This window comes from Mauremys reevesii, linkage group 12, assembly GCF_016161935.1.
Source record: "Mauremys reevesii isolate NIE-2019 linkage group 12, ASM1616193v1, whole genome shotgun sequence".
Taxonomy (NCBI): domain Eukaryota; kingdom Metazoa; phylum Chordata; order Testudines; family Geoemydidae; genus Mauremys; species Mauremys reevesii.
Genome location: NC_052634.1, coordinates 7412705 through 7434965, shown reverse-complemented (window position 1 = coordinate 7434965; position 22261 = coordinate 7412705). Strand labels below are relative to the sequence as shown.

At 49.9% G+C, this 22261-nt stretch overlaps 1 long non-coding RNA gene across 2 annotated transcripts in view; it reads right to left on the bottom strand.

Moving 5' to 3' along the window:
* LOC120375667 overlaps positions 1-22261 on the bottom strand; it is a 65677-nt gene that overhangs the window by 20739 nt on the left and 22677 nt on the right. The window lies entirely within an intron of this gene.

The following is a 22261-nucleotide window of genomic DNA, read 5'->3' as shown; positions in this document are numbered from 1 at the left end:
GGACAAAGTGCAGGAGTTTCTCATTAACAGAGAATGAAAACTGCCTGCCCTGATCTAGCTGCAGTGGGAGGCTGAGGAGGAAACCCAGCAGACAGGACTGCCTCGAAATCTGAGCACCCAGGGATCTCCTTCCCCTACCAACCACCCACGTGGGCAAAGCTAAGTCCAGGCCTGAGGTTGGGCTCTCCTAACTTCCCAAGGCCCCTCGACTATCCCCCTCGTCCCCCCCCCCACATTCCCTCAGGCTATGAGCTAACGTCCAGCTGCTCCTGCCCCCCGTCTTGTTCTGGACACCCGCATCCCAAAAAGAAACTGAGTTTTGATTCCCCCGAGAGAGCTCTCAAAGAAATTACCCATCATGCAAAGCAAAAGCCTCCTCTTCCCCAACTACGGGCTTGGCTACAAAGAGCTCCTACTCTGTCAGCCAGAAAGAAAACCCCATGTTGTTTCTGAGAGTGAAATAATCCCAAAGTGGATGACCCACGTGGGCCTGAGCAGGGAGTGGAGGCGAGACAGAGAGGGAATGAAGCAGCCCTTTATCCCGTGTCCCAGATTCCTCTGGGGTCAGCACATTGTTAGCATAGTTATAAAGGGCACGTTGCATAATGAACAGAAAGTGGGGGGCTCTTTTTGGGGAGCAGGGAGAGGAAGAGGAGAGGATTGTGGGAGACACATTGGATTTGGTGAGTCTCAGTCCTTTTTCCACTGGAATGGGGGCCCCACCTGAGAGGCTACGAGTGGGTCATGGGAGTGGACTCCTCTCTCATGTCCTAGATGTTATCCCTGAAGGGCAGGGCAGAGAATTTGGGCTCTTTTCTCACTTGCTCCAGTTTTGCACCAGTGTCACTCCATTGACTTGAGTGAAGTTAATCCTGATTTACACAGCTGGAAGAGGCGAATCAGAGCCCAGAGCAGAGGTGTGGTTTGGGGGAAATGGGGCAAGCTGCCCATGCTGAGTCTGGTTGGTGACTAGATGGAGGGCTCTGCTCTCCAGGGGCTGTACACACAGCACAGTTCTTGTAACCAAAATCACAAATGGTGTTTTTTAAAATGTGGGGGTCTTGCTAAAAGAGAAAGGAAAATAAAAGATGGAGGAAGAAATGTGGAGATAAGGAAGGAAGTGACAGACTGGGGAGACAGATGGAATACTCTGGTCATGTCAACTCAGTGCACCGCTGGGAGGTGCTCAGATACCACGGTGATGGGCGTGGTACAATGCCCTGAGCAGACAAGAGCACTGGAATGGAGACGGTGGGATGGGGTGGGGAGAGGAGACAGAGGTGGAGTGTGGGTGGGTGGGGGGGTAGTGAAGAAGAGACAAAGGAAACAGATGGAAGTTTAGGAAAATGGCTGAAGTGGGAGATGGGATAGGGCAGCTGCGAGCGCTGCCTTCCTCCTGCACAGCCGGCTTGCTGCCTGGGACTCCTGCTCCAGGAAAACCTTTGCCATTTGTTTCCTATGATTATTCACAGTCTAGTAAAACAAAACCCTTTCACTCAAACCTCCACAGTGACATTGACCAGACCTGGGAAAGAGCTCCCTGACCCTGGACATCCCTCCTAACCTGGCTGCGGCCTCACACACCACAACCCCCCCTCGCCCCCTAGAGAGGTGAACGGGGGCAGAGCGTTCACATGGGTCGCCCTCCCCAGAGCGGGGAGATGCAGTTCTGAGTTTTCTCCCCTAGGAGGTGGTGGATTTGGCCAGGGTGGCATCTATTCCCTTTCCACCCCCAAAAACTCTAGTTGAGGGTGAAGGGCAGGTCAGGAGAGACAAAGCCCTGATCCCATTGCCATGGAGATGTTAATTCAAGCCGAGTTCAAAGGAAATTGTTCCAGCTAAAGCTAACAAGCCTTGCCTGGCAGGAAAGAGGCGCTGTCAGATGAAAGAAGCCAGCCTCTCATAATAGGGGAAAGGGGGGCTGGGTCGGAGAGAAGGACTTGTCTTAAACACACATGCAGACTTGCTCGGAAAGTTCCAAACGAGCCTGGCTTCTTCCCCCGCTTTCTAGCAAAACCCTCCCCTTTCCCCCTTCCAACGCCACCAGAACATGCCAGCCAAGCGCACAAAGCACCGTCTCTTCCGTGCAAAGCGGCCGCGGGAACAGCGAGGGAGGCAGTGTGGTCTCCTGGTTATTGTGAGGGAGAGTGGGAGTTAGGACTGCTGGGCTCGAATTCCAGCTCTGCCCTGGACTCCTTCGGTGTCCTCAGTCTAATGGCTTTGCCCTTTTGTGCCTCAGTTTCCCCCTGTAAAATGGGGATGATGACACTTGACCCCCCACACAGGGGAACTGTGAGGCTGATGATTATTATTGTTACATTTGTAGCATCTCCAGACCTCCACCAGGATCAGCCCCATTGTGCCAGACACCATACAAATACACCCAGTAGAATCCTAACTCCATGGAATTTAACTCCCATTGACTTGAACAGGGCCAGGGTTTCACCCCTAGGGACTGATCTACGGGTGAAGGTCACATGAGGAGTCAGTGGTACCCAGAGAATTAGCATTCAGGGTTAGCAGGGGAAGAGAGACTACAGCTACTAGCTGGAAAGAGGTGGAAAATCTAGGAGTCACGGCAGGCTGTTCCTGATGCCGGAGGCTGCACAGCAGATGGGTCTCACCCCAGCAGTGGTGAAGGGACCAGTGGAGGGGGGGGGGGAAGAGAGACAGGCTGGAGAAAGTCCCCAGAGTGCTGTATAAACAGAGAGGGCAATTTTGAACCATGTCCTGAAATGAAGAGAAATGGCCCGTCCTCCCATAAGATCACCCACCCCCATCCCTGCACCAGAGGGGTGCTTGGAAGTCACCTGTCCCGATCCTGATCGGGACTGAGCTTGCTTAGTCAGGCATGGTGGCAGTGGCTGTGTGCTGTGTCAGAGCATTGGGCAAATTCTCTGGCAGTGCCAGGCATTAATTGGGGTAAAGACAGCCAACCCTTCCATCTGAGCGAGAATCTTTTCCTCCCCCTGCTTCTCTGCCACCAGTCTCCAGCTCCTCTCCGCTGGCCAGATGCTTCAGGATGGATTGTTCTAAGGCTCCATCAGCCAAGCTTCAAGAGAACTCTGTTATGGCAAAAAAGGGCTCTCAGGGAATCCTCTCCAGGCCTCTGGGCACCAAGGTTCCTACAAAGCTCCTGAGAAACTGCTGGCAGCTAATGTCACCTCCCACACCTGCAGGGAACAGAGCTCTCTCTCTACCTCCCTTTCCCATCTTCCATCATTATCTCTCTCCTCCCCAGCTTCCCCAAACTCTAACCCGCTGCAGGGCAATGGCAGAGGGCATGAGAAATCGCTGACAGCCAATTCTGTGGGTTTCACATCTCGCTTTCCTATCGAGAGTTAGCTTCTCTCCCCACCGCTCCCCTTCCCTTTTATCTTCCGCTCCTTCCAGGTGTGGGCCCCTAGGCTCCGCCAGAAAAACTACCGATCAAAGGAGAACTCCCATCCCACCCACTCAGGGAAGGGAAAGTTCTCTCTCTCTTCTCTATCTCCTTCTCCTCTCACTCCACCCCACGCCTTCCACATGGTTGGAAAGAAGGGATGTGTTACAATGGGCAAATGCCACATCATGGCCCCACAGAGTAAAATGCCTGAGTGATGGGAGGGAACTCAGGACACAGGAGGAGGACAGAGTTAGGTTACTATAGGCTACAGGTGGTGAGCTGGATGCTTGAGAATGCAGAGGCGTCGGGGAAGGGAAAGATCAAGGCAGTTTGTTAAGGATGGAAAGAAGCAGTGCCTAATGATTACTTCCTTAATGATACTTGGCATCTCTCACCTGAGCATCCCAGATCCATTATGCCTCACAATCCGCTGGTTAATGTCCTAATGGGGAAACTGAGGCACAGAGCCAGGCTGACCACTCAGGAAGTCAGAGGCAGAGCCAGGAATAGAATCCAGGGTTAAATTCAGCTTACACCCAGATAAGTTAGAGTATTTTATGATTTTATTGTTCTGGAAGTTTGCAGCACAACACTACTTTATTTCTTAAAAGCCAGAACCTACTGTACAAGATCCGAGAGAGAGGAAACAGACTGCTTCTTAAGGCAAAGGGGCACAGTTTACCCCATCTTGTTCTAGGCTGGTCCTTTGCAGACTGATGGCCAATGAACTAGATCACACGCTTCCCTACAGAACCCCTAGCTTGGAAGCAGCACCAGGAAATCCCTTAAAATTACAAGCTACCCCTCTAAGTTTGTAACTCCCAGTCCTATTCTCTATTCACTAAACAACACTTCCTCCCTCTTCATTTAACTCCACAATTGTAGTGATTACGTCTGTATGTCTCCAATCAATCAGCCACACTCCTGGCCAAAAAGGTGAGAGTACCCCTCCAGACCTTCCTACCCAATGCATCACTGTGAATAAAATGCACCCTCCACTTCCTGCCACAAACCCACTGGCTCCAATGAAGTGAGCCAGTGGTGTAACCAATGCATGGAAGAATCAACAAGCAGTGAGAGCTGGGAATGAGTGCAGTTAAAGATCGAGGAGATGAACCTACTTGGCCACAGCTGAGAACTTGGTAAGCTACAGGATAGGATCAGCAGGGTCGGCACTCATTTCTGTAAGCCTTGTCATCACTAACGTGCTATGAAACAGCAGCTTGGTGGCAGAGCCAAGATCAGAATCCATGAGTCATAGCCCCCCATCCGTTGTTCAGTCCCCTAGAACATGCTCTCTCCCTTTTGCATAGGAGCAAGGGAACGGTGCATTCTGATTAGCGCTGATTGGTCCCAAATGCTCAGATGAAAGGACTAGAATGATGCGTCAAGCATTTTAAGATGATGTTGTGATACTTGGGGTGGTGTCTTCCCTGTATGCCTGAGGGAGTTACCCTTTGTCTTAGGTCTTGTCTAGGCTGGAGATTCCCAGCCACCGATGGCCCATCCCCAGGTCCATCTGCACCACTGCAACCCCCTAGCATAGATGAGTTAAACTTGTATGGGTGCAATTTGAATCCAGGATGAACTGTAAATCTTGGCTTATACTGGTTTGCACATGCTACGGTAGGGGCTTGCACTGGATGACTGGAATCAGGGCAAATACACGGTGTAGATAAAGTCGTATTTTGTGTCTCTGCTCTTGACTCCTCTCTTTACCTGATGTCTATTTAGTCTATTCATCTAGAACCCAGCCTCTGTGGCATGTGGGTACCAGCAGAAAATGAAGGCTCAATGTTTAACTGTAAAGGATCTTACTATTTGGCATTGCATTTCACCGCTGTTGGTAAGGGTTTGTCTAGACTGGGGAAAGTTATAGTGGTGCAAATGTAGATGCAATTACCTGTACAAAATGGGGCGTGCGGTAGTAATTTATCAGGGTAAATCATATTGGTGCAAGCACCTTCTTACACCACTGCATCAGCATAGCTTCCTCAAGGCAAAACTCCCCCAGTGCACAGTCTAAAGTGGACATTTCCCCCTCGCCTCACTGAATTTGAGGCCCCCTTTTAACACCCCTCCTCCCCGCATCTTTAAAGCATTATTCCTTCAGCTTGCTGAAGTGGGAGCAGCGCCAGATTCCTGAGTGATACTGTTTGCTTAGTTTAGCTTTGGCTCGCAGCAGGAGGCGTTCTGCTGGCAGAATGCACCACTTGTGGCCATATGTGGCATTATTTCTACCGACTTGGAAAAATATATGTAAAATACAAGTCGAGAGCGAGAGACATGCACAGCCAGAGATGGGTGGTAACAAACCCATCTGAGAAAGCAATCTAGCGTGGGCTGTGAAATAAATTATCGCAGCACCAAGTTAGATGGACACCATTCTTCAACCAGGCTGCAAAGGCTCTCAGCAAAGCTTGTAACCAGAGAAGAAATTGGACCGGCTTTTGGAATTGGTGCATGGAAGCTTAGCCACCAGCTGGGAGGCTAATTTAAGTTATGGGTTTTTATCCTCCTCCCCTTCACTCCCGCCTTTGGCAAAGCAGACAAGCTACCTAGGACTCTGATCCTGCCAGATTGCACAGGCGAAGAAGGGTCAGGCTGGGTCACTATGTGGATGAGGAAAGACCAAAGAAAACAGAGGGCCCTCTCTTACGCTGTGACTGAGAAGCCCCTGGCACAATGGTTGGGAAGAGTACTAACAACACCTGAAGCTCCCTTTATGATTCCCAGATCATGGGCTATTCGTGTCCTGATCGGGTCCCCCAGCAGTCTGAAGACTGCTGTAAATTACACCAGCAATCCCAATAAGTGGATATGGCAGCCAGGGGTCAGTGCTATTGAGAACCTAGGTGGTGAGTTTTTTGGGTTATTGTTTGTCTGTACAGCACCGAACACTATGGAGTCATGCTCCTTGACTGGTGCCCCTAGACACCACTGCAATACTGTATGTGCTTTTCCCTCTCAGCCAGCGCCCCAGCATGGTGCCGGGGGGTGCTGCACTACTGGAAGTGCCATCTTCTGATTAAGGCAAATCCACTGTCTGATAAGCTGGGCTATAAAAGTTCCCCTGGAACTTTCCGCAAGGGCAGGAGGGTTAACCCTGGGGTCTCAGCCAGATTCAAGTGAAGAATGTGAACAAACCAGCTGCGATGTGCTCCCATGGTTTCAAGGAGAGTCCCACAAACATCCTTCCACCTCAGCCTGTGGTAAGACTAAGTACCTGGTAGGTAGGTAGGGGTGTGTGCATGTGCTCTCACAAAAAGGGGATGGTATTGACTCATTTTGCTCTGCAAACAGCAACAAAAAATACTCTCTCTTAACCAGAACTCTGAAAGCAGGTGACTCGACTTGGCAAACACACTGCTACTGGGAGCAGTTCATTGGAAATGTTTACATTGTGTTCCTGAAACATATGAGAGTACTGTATTGATAAGACATCACAGTATCCAGCTGGTATCACTGTGCAGCGAGAGAGTGAATGAGTGGGTGGGTAGGGAGGCTGGCAGTAATCTCTTGCAAGGAATTTTGGAAATACCCAACGCCTGATGGAATCTGGTATGTTGCATAGGCAAGATTTGCTCTTCCGCTGCATTTTTTTTTTTTTGAGCTGCAGGGAGAAAGTTTCTTTGGCAGAGATGGTTTAACAGGATCAAGAGGCGGGTTGAACTTCTGCTATCAGCAGCAGGGTAAACATCCCCACCTCCCCTGACAATGGGCTACTGGGTGCTCCCTCAGGCCCATCACTGTGTTGGAGATGGAATGAAGGCCTCAAACATGTGAGGAACCCCATGCAATCATAGGTACTTAATCATGGGGGATCTACGAAAGGATCTCTGCTCAGAGTTCCAGAGGAAGGGACCCCATCCCCACAAAAAACATCTCCAGGTCCCTGACAATATGGCCCAGGGAAAAAATACCCCACTCCAGTTTTGACTACTTATGTTTGCACTAAAAGAACGAGGAGTACTTGTGGCACCTTAGAGACAAACAAATTTATTTGAGCATAAGCTTTCGTGGGCTAAAGCCCACCTCAGTAGATGAATGCAGTGGAAAATACAGTAGCAAGATATATGCCCAATTTTTCATGTTCTCTCTCTCTCTGTATATGTAATCTTCCTACTGTATTTTCCACTGCATGCATCTGATGAAGTGGGTTCTAGCCCACGAAAGCTTATGCTCAAATAAATTTGTTAGTTTCTAAGGTGCCACAAGTACTCCTGTTCTTTTTGCGGATACAGACTAACATGGCTACCACTCTGAAATCTGTCATTATGTTTGCACTGTAACTTCAGCAAGATACCAGACTTGTCTTCACTTTCTGCCCTAAGGTGCTTCTCATGGGCACCATTAAACAGCACTGGTGTTCCATCCTGGAGCTGGCTGCAACATCAATGGAGGTGTATATATTTTATAAACGTACATGCACAAATTTACTTACACCTGTCAAGTGCTCTGAGATCCTTCAGGATGGAAGGTGGTATAGAAATCTAAAGTCACTATATGGCTAGTAGCAGTAAAGTAGAAATGCATTATATATACTGAACCCTCTATGTGTGTGTGAGAATCACAGTGCACATGGGACTAGGGCAGTGTATAACGAATCTCTGCTGGGATTTGATCCTAGCTCTCAGCTATTGTTTACATGATAAAAACCAATGTAAAGAGCCACAACATTTTATCAGCAAACTAACCCCCTGACCTACCCGTGAGTCTCTGGGGCCCCTGTGGTTAGATTTAATTCATCTTTCCCGTGCTGGGTTGGTTCCTGAGCAGAGGCTGAGAGGCCCTCAGAGGGAGTCTGCCTGTCAGACCTACCAGATGGGACCACTTGTTGGTTTCTGTATGTGCTAGATCTGGTGGGTGGGGAAATTGACTAGACCACAGCATTAAAGCATCTGGCTTTTGCAAATAGCCAAAGAGTCTATGGATGGATCCCCTGCCACCACAGCTGGACAAAGAGCCCTGTCTCCAAGTCCTGTTGGGAGCACTCCCCAGATAGGGCTTTCACCTTCAAACAGGGCCCTGGCCAATGAAGACCCAGATGATGTTCTAGTGGCTGAAGCACAGACCCAGGGTCTGTCTCCAACACTGCCTCTGAGTTGCCTTATGACCTGGGGCAAGCCATGTCCCCTCTGTATATTTCAGGGTTCTCCACCAATCAGAGCAGGAGGTGTGGTGCAAGGCTGAATTCATTTACATCTGCACCCTGCTGCAAGAGCCCCAGTTGGTAGGCACTAGAGAAGGGCAAACGCCTCACAGAAAGCCAGCAAGTCTCTCTGGAGGTGGCACTTGGGTGACCAGACAGCAAATGTGAAAAATCGGGACGGGGGTGGGGGGTAATAGGAGCCTATATAAGAAAAAGACCCCAAAATTCGGACTGTCCCTATAAAATCAGAACATTTGGTCACCCTAGGTGGCACTGTGCACAGCCTGCCCAGCATTCACCACCGAGACCATGAAACCTAGTAATACCCCATGAGCCGTGCCACAACAAGCCTGAAATTATCTAACGCCCTTTGTGCTGTGCTTTTCTACCAGTCCTTGACTCCTCCAGGATTTCCTCTTTGCTGGCATCATGGAGGAAGTCTGCCCAAACAAAAGGCTAAACCAGCAATCTGCACCCCGACTCTCCAAACACATCCCCCCACCAATCCAGCAGTTTGCAGAACTCTCCTATTTTATTAACAGCCGTGTTGCTTTTTCTGTGGGCTGCTGGCGACACCTAGTGGCTGCTCAGGTGAATCCCAGTGTGTATATTCCCTAGGGTTCAGAGTAGCAGCTGTGTTAGTCTGTATCCGCTAAAAGAACAGGAGTACTTGTGGCACCTTAGAGACTAACAAATTTAGTTAGTCTCCAAGGTGCCACAAGTCCTCCTGTTCTTATTCCCTAGGGATGGCCCAGGCTCAGTGCTCTGTTGAAAGGACAATGAAGTACAGTGGTTGGTTAGGCTAATCCCAGGACTGTGCTCCTTGGAGCTAGCCCTAGGCATATGTCTCAGGCCATTCCTGGGGTTGAGCGGGTGAACAGTTGAACCCAAGGGATGGCGCACTAGCCCTGTGTAGTAAAAGCAGAGACTCTGCCGTAGGGTTCTGGGGATGGACTTGATGGGAATTTGTCAGTTCCTTCTGCTTTCTCAGAGATCTGGGAACACTGGACTCTCCCGTGCTCCTTAAGGTTGCCCCCCTCCCAAACCAAGGTGGTGCAGTGTTCACCCCACCACATTACATTTCATCTTAGCAAGGTTAGCCAGCGTTCATGGTTTCCCAGGCACTTGCGCACACTAGGGATATAGAGAGACATCCCACAGCCCTGTTGTGGGTCACACTCACTTCACTTCACAGAACAAGACCCCCCCCATGCAGCCTCTTCGAGCATTCCCCCAGAAGCTGCAGCTAATGCAGAACATGGCCAATGTCCCTACTTGCTTTGCAGACAGCGTATTAAACCCATTCTCCAAAGGCTGCACTCATTCCTTGTTTGCAGCTGACTGCAATTCAAGGCCTTGGCTTTGGACTATAAAGACCAAGATGGCTCAGATCTTACCAGCTGGGAGACACCCTGCAGCCTTATGTCTCATTGAGATCAGCTGGGACCCTTTGGCTGCTGGTCCCTAGATCTGGGGGCTGGAGGTCTCGGTGTGGAAGGGGCCTCATCCCTGGAATTCATTTCCCCCATTGGTCACTGCTTGAGCTTGGGGACATTCAGGGCAGTACGATATGTTCCATTTGTTTACTCGGGTCAGGTAGAGAGCAGAACCCATGTGGTTCCACTGCAGGGTGGGGACGAGCGTGCAGGGAATCCACGCAGGGCACGTGGTCCCTTCAGTTTCCACAGCACGATGGGGGTCTCCTGGGGCTGCAGGGAAGAGTGTGGGTACAGCCAGTGCCTTGGCAGCTCCATGGATCCACTGGCCAAGCCAGAGCATCGCTCCTGAGAAGGCTCCTGCAGTCCTGAGGGTGTGGTGTTAGCTACAGTGCCCTTGGGTGAAGAGCGTGTGAAGAGCACGGAAGGCAGGCTGGGCCTGGGGAGAGGGCCTGGCCTTCAGGCTTTTCCCCTAGTGGGTGGAGTGGGGCGGGAGGTTGAGGTGGGCTATTTGTTTGTACATTTAGCACAGTTGCTTCTGGGAGCACAAGGGGCCCTGCTTTATAAACAAACCATTGCACAGGTGGGTGCATCGGGGGGGGCGGGGGGGTAGCTCTGCATTTCCTGCAGCATTCTCACCCACAGCTGGCAGAGGGAGCAATGAACATGACTTGAAATGAGAATCAGTGGCCAAAGCCCTTCAGGCAAGAGCCACAGGAATCCCCATCCCATCCCCATCTGCTTCTTAAACTTGCTTCTCCGCCATCTGACCCCCTCCTCACTCGCTGCCCAGGAGCTACACCTGGGATGTTCTCTACCTCGACAAGACTGTGCAAGTGCTCCTCTTCACACACACACACATTGCCTCTCTCCTGTCGCTTGACAGCACCCCAACCCCATGCAAGAAGTAGGAAGAGGGGAGCTGGGATACTGGTCTCACAGGAGGGGTAGTAAATTGGGGGTGGGGATGCGTCCCCATGTTGCCCATCCATGTGTCTTTCCCCTGGTGGCAGAGGTTACGTCCAGGTGGGAACATCATCCTGTGGCTGACAGGGTCATCCACCAACAGTTCAACCCCAAACCTCTCTTCTCTGCCCACAGCTTCTGCCCCACCTGGGTGGCACCCTCTTCACTGTGCAGGAATGGGCACTGGGAGGAAACAAGGGGACTTGCTTGGCAGGTTGGCAGCAGCAAGCAGTGGGTGGGGGAATGCATGCCCAACCTTGTTTTCATCTAAGGAATCAACACACCTGCGGCCAATCCTGCTTGTGCTCCCTCCTGGGCGTCAGCCAGTCCCATGATGCTATGCTGGGCTGAGTTCAGACTTGACAAAGCCTCTAAGTTAATTGCAATTAATTTAATAAACGACATCAGCTAGTGCGCACTCACAGCCAGCCGTGAGATCCCCGCTGGGGCAACGGAGATGACACTATCAAGCATTGCGATGCCCATCCAGCCAGGTGTTCTTTGCACCTACATGGCACCCAGTGATGCTTCCCCCTCCCCTTAAAGATCACATTCCCCTGGACCTGCAGTGCCTGCCAGCATGCATGAGATCCCTGTGGCAGTCACACTCCGCTCCCAGGCAGCAGCAGCAGTGCTTTTCTTATCCGCAGTGAGCTAAGAGGTTTTGGCCAGAGCTGGTTAAATAAACAAAGGTCCAGCCCGCAGGAAATACTGAGATTTCAAAATTTTGTGTTGCCTGAATTGGGACAAATAGTGGAAATCTCAAGTTTTCCACAAAATGAAATATTCTGAAATATTTGGTTTTGACTGTATCCTTTTGATATATAATTAATGGAATATATATTATAATACTAGTCTAAATGTTTCAATAATGACAAAACATAGAAGTCAAAACAATAAAGGAGAAATGAAACACTGAGATAATTTCCCATAAAAAAATTTCAATACGTTCCTGCAAAACTTTTCAGTATTTTCCAGTGGAAAACTGTTCTAGCAGAACATTTCTGAGCACCTCTAGCTGCGACCTCTTCTGGTGTGGACCTCGCCAAAATCCTCTACGCCTTTGAAACCTCCATTCTGGGATGCAGTTACTCTTGCAGACCCAGGGATAGATGAGCTGGCATAGAATGCAGCAGCTTGACAGGAACATACTTACCCCTGTGCTCAAGTTTCCCATCGGCTTCTCTGGACAAGCAATTCAAGGTGTTGCTATTAATCTCAGGTTCTACGGGATTTGGGACCTGGCTAGCTCAGACAACCCCACCTCTTTCTGTGCACTATTGCATTGACTGGAATATGCGGAGACATTTTTACTGTTGATTCCTGGATAAGTGCTCCAGGCCGTCAAACATAATAAATAATAATAAGTGATAATACCTAGCACTTATATAGCACTTTTCACCGATAGATCTCAAAGCACTTTACAAAAGGAGGTTAAGTACCAGTATCCTGATGGGGAAACTAAGGCACAGAGAGGTGAACTGACTTGACCAAAGTCACCCAGCACCAGTGGAAGAGGCAAGAATAGATCCCAGTGTCTCCTGAGTCTCAGTCCAGTGCTCTATTGTCTGATTTTGTAAGCAAGTAGTTCTAAAGTGAGGTGAAACTTGGGGTACACAAGACAAATCAGACCCCTGAAAGGGGTACAGTCGTCTGGAAGGGTTGAGAGCCACTGCCCTAGGCTACGTTGCCTGCACCACGGGGGTGGGAGGGGACAGATTTCCAATGCAGATTTGGACACCCCTTTCCCATTCCTTTTAACGGGAACTGGACGTCCAAGTCCCATAGGCAGCTTTCAGAAATCTCAGCCTACGTTGATTAGCTTTCTGAGCCTTGTACAAGGCGCGTTTTTCAGCCAGGCCTTTCCTCTCACAAGCATTCCAAGCAACATATTAAGAATACTTTGCTTCCTTTTAGAGTACCTTCCATTTGAGGGCTTGGAATCTCAATAGAAACATTCAGGACTAAATCCTCTCAAAGATAGGAAGAATTCTCATCCTGCCCACCCCATGGTGGAGGTGGGGAAATCAAGGCACAGAGCGGGAAAGGGGTTTGACAGTCAGCCAGCGCATCTGTGTCAGAGCTGGAAATAGAACCCCAGAGTCCAGATTCACAGATTTTCAGAAGAGGAGGAATCTTTATGATCACCTAGTCCTGCCTCCTGTATAACACAGACCAGAAAATTTAAGCCAGCGATTCTGAGAGCAGAAAGAATGATTCTTCCCTATAATCACTCAATAGGTATGTAGAGACCAGAGACACAATTGTACTAGCCACCTGGTGGCCTGACATTGGAGCCAACCTCTCCAGTTAGGAGAAAATGATCATGCCTCTAGGCCCTTGAAATAAATGGCTGCTCAAGGTCTGGGAGCACAGCACGCTTCTCCTCTTTTAGATGCAGCCATGCTGCGAGAGGTGCCACATCCCGGCTGCCCCTGGCAAGCTGTGCCTACTCCATTCCAGCCCAAACGCCAGGGAAACCTGTTACTGGGTTCTGCCAGATTCCCCCACAAAGCCGGTCCCCTGTTCATGGCCACCACAATAAGGGGCCACCCCAAGAAGAGCAGGAGATCCATACAGACAGCCGTGTTAGGGACCCCTGAAGTGCCATTTGAAATTTGACTTATGAGACTGAAGAAAAGTTGAGCTTCATTGTCCTGCAGCCTGGGGAAGACCAACTTCCACTTCGTTTCCCCCCCAGCCTGCTGCTGCACACTGGAGACAAACTGGCTCCCCAGAGACATTTCACAGGCACTTGTCACCACCAGCTAAACAGTCATAAAAACCTAGGGTGAAACTGGGCCATGGAGGAAAAATGCTGATCAAAGGCAAGCCACCAAGCAAGCCTGGGCAAGGCACCTAGAGGCCAAGCAGGGTCTCGCTCGCTCTCAGACATGCACAAGGCTGGATTTTGATCTTGGTTTTACTTTGGTGTAACATCACTGACTTTAGTTAAGTTACTCCTGATTTACACCTGGTAAATGAGAGAAGGATCAGGCCCCCAAGCTCTATTCCTTGGTTTCATCTTCTTTTTGCTTTTCTCCCACTCCCCATCTTCCCTTCGTTTTTCCTCTGCTGTTTCTCCTTCTTTTCTTTTCCTCTCCCTTGGTCTCTCTCTCTCCCTTCACCCCTCTCCCCAGCTGTCCTAATTTTTCCTGCATTTACAATTTTTGTAGGCAACCGAGGGGGAAGGCAGAATAGGCTCTGAATGTTTGTCTTGCCCAGCCACAGAGCGAATATGCATCCCTGTTTCAACACGTTTTCCCCATTTAACTTCCCGGGGGCTTTTCAGCCTGAAAACTCCTCTGAACAATGAGACGCAATAACTGAGCTCACAGCCCTTTACTGTTTGCGTTGGACTCATTCCTCACGGCTCCTCTCGCCAAGGGCGTTGCACACAGATTTCCAGTAACCCAACCATACAGAAATCCAGATCCCCCCCCAGCCTCACTGACACCCCTTGCAGCAGCCTCAGAGTGGGGCAGCATATTAAGTCCAGATGTAGTTGTGGTATTGCACTGTGGATTTACGATGGCATCACAGGACAGCAGCCCTTGCTCAGACAAAGCCTGGAGTTTGATCTCTATCAACCTACAGGGCCCACGGGCCATTCAGCTACCTGCCCCATGCTGCTCTGCCTTACTGACAAGCTGGGTCCAGTCCCAAGAGGCTAAAGGAGGGCAAGCAGGGTGTGCAGAACAGCAGAGGAAGTTAGGAGGATGGCAGATGGAGGCTCCTAGAGGAGAAGGGATGGTGGACCACCAGGGGGTGCCAGCCATAGGCATAATGATGGGGCAGGGGGAAGGAACCTGACTCCACAAGCAGGAGACGCTCGTCACTCCCCTCCCCGCCCCCCACACCGAGCTCTGGATCAGTGCTAAGCACTTGCCACCCCACTGCACGTGGCCCTGGAGCACAAACAGCAGATGCCTCGCTAGGATTTCCCCCTCTTCCCAAAGGGGCGGGGATGGAGCGCCACAGCCCTACCGCCTGCCATGCAACTGGAGACTTGCCAGCAGTGCCTCTCCCAGGTCTGACTGCCTCCCCCACCCCGTGCTGTTCTGCTCAGGCCCAGACAGCTCAAGGAGGAGACAGCCACGCTCTGGTAACACCAAAACCAGGGCTTCCAAGGGAATGGTTGCCAAGTGCTTGGCTGCCTCTGCAACTCAGCACTGCCCTCACTAAGTAGGGCCAGATGAACGCTGGGGCTTCAGGGGCTGCAGCCCAGGGCCTCGGGCTAAGTGGGGCCCTGCAAGCCCATGAGCTGGATGCAGCCCGCTGCTTCTTTTCATCCGGCCTGCGGCAAATCTCCGCTGAGGGCTGGACACTGGTCCCCGAGCCTCGGCCCGCCCCCAGGGCTGGAACCGCAAGCGTCGGCTCACCGCGGCCCCCAGGCAAGGATGTTCAGGGAATCTCTGCACGCTGCCCCTGCCCCCAGCGCTGGCTCCACAGCTCCCATTGGCCGGGAACCATGGACAATGGGAGCTGCAGGGGCAGCACTTGTGGGCATGGGTAGTGTGCACCGTGCAGACAGCCTGGCCCCTCCGCCTGGGGGCTGGACAGGTCAGCCACCTCGGGGAGCAGAGCAGCACGGAGCCAGGGCAGGCAGGATCCTGCCTTAGCTCCACTGCGCTGCTGACCAGGGGCTGCCAGAGGTAATCGCCTCTCGCCCAGAACCTGCACCCTGCACCCCAATCCCCTACCCCAGCCCAGATCCCCCTCCTGTGCCCAAACTCCCTCCCAGACCCCACGCCTCCACCTGCACCCTAACACCGAGTCCCAGCCCTGGGTCGCCTCCTGCACCCCAATCCCCTGCCCCAGCCCTGAGCCCACTCCCGCACTCCAAACCCCCAGGGGCCCCACAAAATCCAATAGCCCCGGGCCCACAGGAGAGGTAATCCGGCCCTGTCACCAAGCACCAAATATCTCTGGGAAGGAAACTAGCCAGCTACTAGATGGACACAGAAAGATACAGGTGGCCTCAGTGCACTAGAGACTCTCTCTCCTCTCCAATCTCTCTCTTGCCCTTCTCCTCCCTCTGTCCTGCTTTTGTCCTCCCCTTTCTCTCTACCTTTACTCCTCCTGCTCCCTCATTCCCCCTCTTTACAGCCCGCCTCTCCTGGTCTGACTCACGCCATCCCCACTTCGCCTTCCCATCCCCGACTCCCTGAAGCATGAATCACGTCCCGTGTCACCAGCTTCGCTTGTCTTCACTCCCCGACTTAGCTAGAGACTGCAGGTGCCAAGCAATGAGCAGGAGGCTGTAGAGAATGGAGATCCCCTCACATGAGTCTAGGGAGGGCAGGGCGTAAGCGGGACTTGTTCTTTGCTGTTACCTCCCTTACTGCATGTTCTATTATCAAACTCAGAAGCTCCTTCCTCCAGCTCCATTTGAAAGAGAGGGACAGTTTGTGTTGTGCTAGATGGATCCTTCTTCTATCAGACGGGATGATGCATCCCAAGAAAAAGGACCCGGGGGACCAGGGATGTCCAGAGTTCTGTTCCTGGCTCTGTGACCCCAGGCAAGTCACTTCACCTCAGAGCAATTCAGTTTCCCCATCTGTAAACTGGGAAAATATTTCCCTGCCTTGCAGGGTTGTCATGAGGTTTATTTAATTAACTAATGTTCCTGAAGTGCTTTGAAGATGTGAACCACTCTATAAATGCTAGGGAGCAAACTCTGCCTACGCTCACATCCTGCAAACTGTTGCAGAATGAGACCTTGAGGGGCAATTTCTGCTCTTGGTTACATGCTACAAATTCCACACACTGCAGAGAGAGGAGTCGCCACACAACTGAGCACAGAGTTCGACCCCAAGGGATACTGTTATTGATCCTGAGCTCAGCTCAGAGATGATATAAACAGGGAGCCAGATGATTAGTTGGTCTAAATGCTGCAGCTTCCTTGGTTTCCATACTGTAAATTCAGTGTAGCCATTTCTTGCACCAAGTGTCGGGATATTTATTGTTTTTCTTACAGTCCCAGCTCCTGGAGTCATATGATTATGGGAAAATCTCATCTGGCATTTTAATAAATAAAACCACCACCACCTAGCTCATAATCCATAGATCTCAAAGCACTTTAGCAAGGTGGTCAGTATCATTATCTCCATTTTACCCCATGGCTACCCAGCAGGTCAACAGCAGGAGGCAGGAATAGAATGAGGTCTCCCAACTCCCAGTCCTGTGCTCTTGCCGCTAGGCCACACAAACACAGTTGCAGAGAAAAGCTTCAAAACCTCACCAAACTGCACCCTCCAGGCTCAGAGCCCCAGAAGGCACATTATCAACGTGCAACATTTATTATTTTTAAGCCAATTTCATGATTTGGGGCAGGGGCTAACCCATGATTTTTGAATGCTTGGGGCTGGCAATGGTGTGAATTACATGCGTGTAAACTGCACAGAATAGGTGTTTAAGTTGCTGTAAGCTGCAAAGGGGCCTGAATCCCCCCCTCAGTTACAAGGGTGTAAATCAGGAGTCACTTCACTGAAATAAATGGGTGTTGCATTGTTGGTCTTTTTGTTTTGTGTTTGCACCACACCTAGCAGAAGGGGGTTGTGGCACATGACTGGGCCACTCCAGTGCTACCACAATATAACAAATGACTAATGGGAATGAAGGCCAGCAAGTGTCACTTACACTGGACCAGAACTGAATTCTGTTCTCAGGGACCTCTTGGCCCCATCGAAATCAACAAAAAGATTCCCAATGACTTTAATGGAACCCAGGTTTGGCCCTAAGTTTCATCAGCGTAAATTAGTCCGTGTCCAGTAGAGTTTACTCTGGTATAACTGAGCTCAGAATCGGGTACTTGGCCTTCAGTGAGCGTGAAAATCGGGTGTAACTAATTTAAACATTCTCATCCTCCTTTTAGTGACTCTTTCTACCACCCGCACCCCATCCCCTCAAGGTCACACTTGTTTTGCACACCCACAGATCACCCAAGTTGAGCTAGTTCACCACTGACACCAACCATGTAACTCACACAACTAATTTTGTCCTGCGTCCCTTTGGCTTAGCTGCCTCTCCCAAGAAGGCACAGTTGACTTTAATGGGGATATATTTGGTCCATTGCTTGTTACAGATTTCTGAGGCCAGGTTTATAATTAACGCCCACCCCCCCCTCCAAGCATAGCTCACATTTTAAACAAGCCGAGCACTTGAGTCTTCTCTCATGCAAGTTTTATGCTAGTGTAACTCCACCGGCGTCAGTGGCTTTACTCCTGATTTACACTGATGTGAGCTAGAGTGGAGCAAAGCCTCTGAACTGGTTTTACTTGCTGTAGTTTGAAATGAGGGACTGTAGAATGGCTCTAGGAAAAGCACTCAAGGTCAAGGATCATTACTATCGATGTTTTTTGTTGGATTGATTTATACAGTCCCTCTTTGCAATATGGATTATTTATATATTTGTTCACCACTGAGATGGGGGCTTCTCTTACGAAAGCACATTGGTGTATCCTAGGTAAGAGACAGGTGTGTAAAGAGAGGGCACATCGTCCAGTGGTTAAAACACAGGGCAGGCAAGTAATGTTCTGTTCCCAGCACTGAGCCGCTGTGAAAGTAAGTACAAGGGAGTAAAACCAAAACTGAAAATCAAACATAAGAAATGGGGGGAAAGAAACTGATGAATAAAAATCCTAACAAAAAATACGCTGAAAAAACCCAAGAGGCTCCATTTCTTGGCAGTCATGTCCATCAAAACATTTAAAACAATTTAAAAAAAAAATTCCAAATGGTTTTCACAAAACTGTTTTAAAAATAAGCAGCTTTGATGCCATTTTTTCAATTGAAAATTTCTAAACACCTCTGTTGCCCGTGCCTCAGTTTCCTTCAATTTTACACCCGGTTAGTAACACTGACCTACTTCGCAAGGGTGTTGTGAAGCGGCGCGTATTCATGTATGTAAAGGGCCCGGAGTTCCTCAGATGAAAGGTGCTGAAGGGTGATTTAAAAGCTCTAAACATGGGTGTAGCCTGTGAGTCAGGGATTGTGCCCTGCCTTATATGTGGGAGAAATGGGTATACACTGTCTCTAATGCATGAGACATAGATGCACCCTGCAGCAAATATCAGGGTGCCTTGGGCAAAACACACATGCACCCTAGATAAATATTAACACATCCTACCGAAATGGGCATGTCTTTATGTAAAAACAGGTGTGCTAACTCAGGTTAACTAACCCACATTAGCTAACTCAGGCTAAAATAGCAGTGAGGACATGGCAGCTCAGTTTTAAACTCAGGTTAGCAGCTCAAATGAAAGACTGTAGGGAAGCCAGGGATTAAACTCAAGCTATTGACTTGAGTTGAAAAACGGTTTGCCGTCTTCACTTCTACCTTAATCAGAGTTGGCTAATCTGGGTTAAGAATTTACATATTTGCAGTGAGGAGCTAGTGTGCTAAAAATAGCAGAGTGGACGCTGTAGCACGGGTGGCAGGGTGGGCTATCCACCCCAGTCCAAATCCGCCTGACCGCTTAGGTCTGAGCTTGGGTGGCTATCCCGAGCTGCCATGCACGCTGCAATGACCACACAGCTACTTTTAGCAGGCTAGCTGGAGCAGAGCTAGTGGGGGTCTGTCTCCTTGGGCTGGGATGACCCCAAGACACAGATACAACCTGTAGTAACCATAACTCTATCCCATGAAAAAGGCAGCTGTGCTCCCGTGGAGCAGTATCGGTGCACTGGCCTGACTTGACTGAACTACTGATGGGAGCTATAGCCCCCCAACTGGGAGTCGAGACACAGCCCACCCCAAAAGCTACCAGCCGGGGACTGCTATTTATCCTCAGAATTCCCCACCACTCCCAGGCATGGGCACCACTTGCCATCGAGCCGCTACAGCGGCACTTAACAAGGTCAGAAAGACTGTGCCGGGCTCATGTTTCAGACAGGTGAGAACAGGATTGATCCACAGCAGAGGCCAAAGGTAACAAATGGGAGGCGGGTCACGTGTCGGCGAGGAATTTTCTGACCGTCATTCAATGAAAGTGAGGTGCACAAATGGAAAAGCAAAGAAGGCGGCTTTTTCCTGTAACCCTTTCAGCCATGTCCACTGTGAAACAGCAGCCCTCCAGAAGCAGCGTGGCCGGGAAGCAGGGCAGCACAGGAGGTGAATTTAGCCCTCACTCACTGGGCACCAGACAGCTATGGTTACCAAGCCAGGAACACCCTAAGGGCTGACCAGGACAGAACGGGATTCTGCAACAAGCAGCGGAGACTGAAAGGGGGTAGGCAAAACTGACACTACCCAGAGCTAACGTACAACAGCCAGGCAAAGCTCGTGATGCTTTTGGCTCAAAACAAAGAGGGCACTACCCACTCTGCTGACTCAAGGCAAGCACAACCCAGCATGCAGGAAGCTGGCAAGCAGATAAAAGCAGACAGACCTGCATTTTGACTACTGTCCATGTGCTATGATCAGAATTGTTCCCCCTCTTTGCATGGATAGCAGTTACAGGCATGGCATGATTCTGCAGGAGCACGGAGTGTGCGCGCAAGTGCATGACAGTCACTATCTTGCCTGACACGTCAGGGTGTCAACTGGGGACCTCAGAGATGAAGAGTATGAGTTGCTGTCGCTTGAGCTAAAGAGCAATTGCTCCCTGGCTGGGGCTGTAACAAACTCATCTCTCCTGTGCTCCTCAGACACACCCCCTTAGCCACAGCAGGTTTTTCCACCCCTGAAACCTCCCCAACTTTGCTACTACTGGTGCAGCTCCAATTGTGGTGGAATTAGCATGTACAAGATCATGGCATTCAACACTCCCTCCTCATCGCCCGGTGCTGCCAACCCCCAACATTAAAAAATCAGGAGCCAGGCCCCCTCAAAATAGAAGACTGGCTTTAAAATCATGGTAGTTTTATAAGATGACACAGAGTTACTTCGAATTTACATCAGCGGAACTGAGATCAGAATCTAGCCCTTAACTCTCCGTAACCAGACCCAGAGTGGTAGAAACCAAATTGCCTCTCTCTGAGCTGCGTTACTGCACACTATTGTCTTCGTTCTTCAGCTTTCGTGCCAGTTTGAAAAGCTCTGCATATTTTTCTCAGTACATGTGAGAACAGACTACACCACCCTGGAAGGTTCCTTAATCACTTTCAGTTCCGCAGGGCTGTTGCTGTGATCCTTTCAGCTCGTAGGCTACCAGTATGTTGCTTTTAAGCTTTTTATCTTTGTCTCTCTCTGCATTGACAAAATCCTTAATTAAAAAAAATAATTGAGGACTGAGCTCTTTTTGGAATCCAGATCCAAAATGTAGGCTGTTCAGATTCAGGGCTTTGGTTCTACCCACTACGGACCAGCTGCAAAGCATGGACCTTGACTTAACTTCCTTCAGAGTGTGGGGTACTTAGATTTGGGGTTCTGATGTGAAGCCTAATAAAAAATATTATGGGGGAAAATGACACTCCCACCCCAAAGTAATAACTCCATTTTAGTATTGAAACTGAAACCACGCACAGACCACAAGCCCGCTGAATGCCCTTACTAGGTGTAAATCCGGAGTAACGCCACTGATGTTAGTAGAGTGAAATCAGTACTAAATCAATGCGAGAGGAGAATCGGCTCCATCTCTGGAATTCCCTGAAGGTATACCTCATCCTGCCTTGGTGCAGGGGGATGGACTGGCTGACTCTGAAGATCCCTCCCAGCCCTACTTGTCTATGTTACAAAGCACAGTGGCCTTTGCCTTGGGATTGTTCCACGTCTACAGTTTGTGGACCTTTTATCATCAAAAAGCTGGAAGAGATATGTGTGTGTGTGTGTGTGTGTGTGTGTGTGTGTGTGTGTGTGTGTGTGTGTGTGTGTGTGTGTGTGTGTGAAGATGAAATGGGCATGTCGAATAGTACGACCCTTTCATGGAAAATTTTGGTATTTCTCAAAATATTTCATCCAAACGAAATGAAAACATTCAATGTGATCTGAATCAAAATGAAAAGTTGTAGAGTCTCCCCCGATTCTTCTCCTTCCCTGCCCCCCCTGCCCTTTTCCAATGGGAAAAAAGGAGATAAAGAGAAGAAAACAAAACCCCAACCTCCCAGATTCTTTCATTTCATTTGGACGAAAAGGTCAAAGGTTCTACGGGAAAAACGCAGACTTTTTTTTTCTTATCTTTTTCAAAAAATGTTCACAGAAAACACTATGTTTGGCCTCCCCTAGCTCTGCCAAGCAAGCACTGAAATAGTCACTTATTCAGCTTTGAGGCCCGCTGCTGGTAGAGGCCTAGGCAGATGAGAGTTTGATTCCTGTCCAGTGTGAAAGTATGTTGGGGTATAAAGGGGGTTAAAGTTGTACTGGTCACATGACTGGTGATC